General features: G+C 47.9%; 1 pseudogene; it reads left to right on the top strand.

Moving 5' to 3' along the window:
- LOC128576375 (dynein light chain 1, cytoplasmic-like) lies at window positions 1-513 on the top strand (annotated as a pseudogene).
- Window positions 514-4,616: the final 4,103 nt, after the last annotated feature.

Genomic DNA, 4,616 nt, shown 5'->3' with positions numbered 1-4,616 from the left:
GCCACGGCTTCGGTACCTGTCACAGCTGTCGCCGGGCTTGAGCTGTGCCAGCACCTCCCTCAGGAGACCATTGCAGTCGGGTAGCCCCTTCTCCTCGGTAACCATGTGCGACCGAAAGGCTGTGATCAAAAATGCGGACATGTGGAAACAGGACTCCGTGGAAGGCGCTACTCAGGCATGAGAGAAACACAACATAGAAAAGGACATCGCGGCGCATATCCAGAAGGAGTTTGACAAGCAATACAATCCCACCTGGCATTGCATCGTGGGGAGGAACTTCGGTCGTTCTGTGACACACGAAACCGAACACTTCATCTACTTCTACCTGGGCCAAGTTGCCATTCTTCTGTTCAAATCTGGTTAAGAGCATGGACTGTGCCACACACCCAGTGATCCCTCCAAAAAACAAGGACTGCAGCCTAAATTCCAAATACCAGAGACTGAAATTTTCAGCCTCGTGAAGCGAACACCTCGATCTTTGAACCTTTATTGTGTTTTGTCCAGGGTATTCTCTGTACTGGTTTGTTGTGGTTATACAATAATTAGCAAAAAAAAAGTTACTGGAGGGAACCAAAACTCCCCTAAAGGAGAAAGTGAAGGTGATGATTGCAGGGGGATCTGAGTAGTGGTAAGAGAGCAAGCTCTGAAGTCTGATCAAGCGTTGTATGTTGAAATCCCAGCTCCACGCCTGCAGGCTGTGCAGCACTGAATAAGCCACTTCACCTCTCTGTGCTCTTTTTCTATATTATAAACTTCTCGTTGTAAGAATACATGCAATAGCACTTAGCAAACGCCAGTGCTCTGGTATAAACAACAGATTTTTTAAAAACATGCTGCTGACTGGTTTCCTATCCAGCCAAAGATGACTGCCTTGGATTGACAGAGGAGAAGGAACGTGAATATTAAAACACTCTGAGTGAACCAGAGAACGGGACTGTGAGCCCACATTCCATCCCCATTGAACATGGTGACTGAGATGACAGCACACTCACAGAAGATCAGGGACAGACAGAAGTAGCCTGTGCCTTATCTCCTGGGTGGCTCCCTGGCAGAGCGGCAGGACCCAGCATCTCTGTCCCCTAAGGGGAGGTGGTAACATAGAGTGAAGTGCAAATAGCAGCATGGGGTCTCCAAGAGGGAGGCTGGGACAGCTGCAGACCCAGAGTGGCCCAGGTGGACAACCAGACAGGATGTAGTCAGAGGTGACAGCCCCGAGACCCTGGCGTGTAGAAAGAAGGAAGGAGGGTCGTCTTCAGACGTCTCAGCAGGAAACCAGGGGAGCTGGCGACATCTTCCAGGTGCTGGTGGGCATAGAAATTCAGAAGCCAGTGGACATGAGGATTCAGCGAGAGATACAGGATGGATGGACATGTGGGAGCAGAGGCCTGACACCCCTCCCCACGCTCTAAACCCCCTTGGAACTTAGATACGGCAGGAAGGGAAAGGAGGGAGGTGAGAACTCCTGAGTCAACAGAGAAAACTTGAATCGACTGAAATTACATTTTTTTCTATCATCAGCAGAATGTAGACTCCCAATATAAGTTCAGGTATAAAATGTAATTTATATTAAGCTTGTGTTTAGGCTCAGCACCCATAGCTCAGTGGTTAGGGCACCGGCCACATGCACCAGGGCTGGCAGGTTCCAACCCAGCCCAGGCCTGCTAAACAATGACAACTGCAACAAAAAATAGCTGGGTGTGTGGTGGGTGCCTGTAGCCCCAGCTACTTGGGAGGCTGAAGCAAGAGAATCGCTTAAGCCCAAGAGTTGGAGGTTGCTGTGAGTTGTGATAACACAGCACTCTCCCCAGGCTGACATAGTGAGACTCTGTCTCAAAAAAAAATCCCCAAAACCTTATGTTTAAGGCCTGAGAAATTAGTATCAGTTACATTAATAAAGCCTTAGCACAGTACCTGGCATGTAGTGAGTGCTTTGTAAACATTTGCAATTATTATTAACAACCACACAGGCTTCCACAATGACTCAGTGAGGCAAGATGAGAAAGTAGCAACTGGTGAAAGCTTTAGAGCCTTGGCAGCCATGAGGACCCACGGTCTGGACCTTCACAGAGGGAGCGGTTCACTGACAGCCCAGCCGCTCCTCTCCCTGGACTGCTCCCAAATGCTATGTCCTGCAGCACTTAGACTGGGGCTCTGGTTCAGAGCTCCCTCCAGCTGGCCCAATGTGTGCACGGCTGCACTGCTGCCCCGGAGCCCTCCTTCCTCCTCTCGCCCGGGGAAGTCAGGCTGCGTCTTGCTCTGAAGGCTGCTCTCCAGCTCTCCACCCTCCCCAGGCTTCCCCCACTCCCCCCAGGGAATCTCTCATGCGTCTAGTCCCATCTCGGTGTCTTCTCAGAGGATCCAACTTCTACCAGAGGCCTCATCCTACCATGAGCCCAGCGCACACATGGGAATCAGATGGGAGGGTCAAAGGGAGTTAGATGTGGCTGGGATGAGAGCCAGGGTATTCCGGGCACTGCAGGCCCATGTGGCCTCCGAAGCAGGTGTCTGCCCAAGGTAGCTTCAGATTATAGAGCTGCTTAAAGAGGCCAGGCTCTATGTGGCCATCGTTTGGGGACCTGGGTGAGGGGCTTGTGTCAGAGTGACGCCAGGGAGTGAAGGAGATGACAGCAGTTAAGGAATTTGCTCTTTGATTTATCTCCCATTCTGGAATGCAAAACCTTTTCTTCTGTCAAATGAATTCTAGGCTTTAGCAAGTATGTGAGGAAAAGCATCGCATGCCCAATACCACACCATACCATTTAAGCCTGACCCAGGAAACACAGAAGTCTCAGTGCAATGGCTGCAGAGATGCCCAACTTAAAAAAATCATCTAGGCCGGCGGTTTTCAACCTGTGGGTCGCGACCCCTTTGTAGTAATGAAAATACATTAGGCATTAGGAAGGTTGAGAATCACTGATCTGTGCTGTGAAAGAAGATGTAAGATTTAACTGTGAGGAATCTCCGTTCATTTTATCACTCTGACCCTCAGTTTCCTTCTCTGTAAAGTGGGGAATTGAATCAGGACACCCATCACAGCTCTCCTGTGTTTTTAAGGGTTACTGGACCACGAGTGGTGGCATCATTTCAAGCTTTCACTCAACAGCCACAGATCCCAGCCTACTTTTATTTGCAGATGCTTAACATCATGTCACTGAAAAGTATTTCTAAGCACATTTCTTTCTCATGACAGGAGACTTTTAATGTCATCAGTTATAAATAATCACTGTTGACAGATTGCTTTGACAAGTGTTTGAGTGGTTGTCAGTCAGAGGTTCAATTTATTGACTTTTTCTTATATATCAGGACTGAAATTTAAGCAGCTTGGAGCATACATATTAATTGGGAACTCAGCCTTATCTCTCCGATACACAGCCACAGAATCAACAGCTGGGCCTCTGATGCCTTGGATGGACTAAAAGTGACAAGATTATGAGAGGAAAAAAGGCAACGATGCAGATAGGCTTAGATTGGTAACCCAGTGAGTCACCAAGAAACCCTAAGAACAGCCCCGAGTTTCTTTCTTTCTTTTTTTTTTTTTTGAGACAGAATCTCAAGCTGTCGCCCTGGGTAGAGTGCTATGGTGTCACAGTTTACAGCAACTTCAAACTCCTGTGCTTAAACAATTCTCTTGCCTCAGCCTCCCAAGTAGGTGGGACTACAGGTGCCTGCCACAACACCTGGCTGTTTTTTTGGTTGTAATTGTCGCTGTTGTCTGGCAGCCCCGGGCTGGATTCGAACCCGCCAGCTCTGGTGTATATGGCTGGCACCCTAGCTGCTGAGCTGCAGGCACCGAGCCCACCCCCAGATTTCTACAGAGATCATTACCACGATCTCTCTGATAGGGTAGCCGGAGATGCCAGATTGAAAAATACAAGGACTGGGCAGCTCCTGTGGCTCAAAGGAATAGGGCACTGGCCCCATATGCCAGAGGTGGTGGATTCAAACCCAGCCCCGGCCAAAAACTGCAAAATAAATAAATAATAAATACAAGGACTAAGTGACAGTCTACTCAGAGGTCTTCAAACTTTTTAAACAGGGGGCCAGTTCACTGTCCCCCAGACCATTGGAGGGCCGGCCTATAGTTTAAAAAAAAAACAAAACTATGAACAAATTCCTATGCACGCTGCACATATCCTATTTTGAAGTAAAAAAACAAAACAGGAACAAATACAATCACATCGCCTCATGTGGTCCGTGGGCCATAGTTTGAGGACCCCTGGAACCCCACCCACCCCTGTCCTTTGCCCAGCTCTGTAACATCTGCAGCCAGGTACCCCCTCTCCTGACAGGAAATAGAGACATTTATCCTTCTCCTGAGATGTTAACAGTTTGGGGTCCCCTGATAAAGCAGTGAAGTGGCTTGTGTCCTACAATCATAAAACTCACAAGATAATAGAATGTTTCTTTAGTATAATCTTTACAACTAGTAGTATAGAATTTTAATCCAAGTAGCATAAATATCTTTCAAATTTTGATAATAGTACACAGAGAAAGTATAATCGCATTGGAAGTGTATCATTTAAATAACTGAATGAAGGCCGGGCGAGGTGGCTCCTGCCTGTAATCCTAGCACTCTGGGAGGCTGAAGCAGGAAGATCGCTTGACCTCAGAAGTTC

Source organism: Nycticebus coucang, chromosome 24 (assembly GCF_027406575.1).
Source record: "Nycticebus coucang isolate mNycCou1 chromosome 24, mNycCou1.pri, whole genome shotgun sequence".
In the NCBI taxonomy this organism is placed as follows: domain Eukaryota; kingdom Metazoa; phylum Chordata; class Mammalia; order Primates; family Lorisidae; genus Nycticebus; species Nycticebus coucang.
The sequence above is the reverse complement of the archived record's forward strand: the minus strand, read 5'-3'. Positions and strand labels throughout refer to the sequence as shown.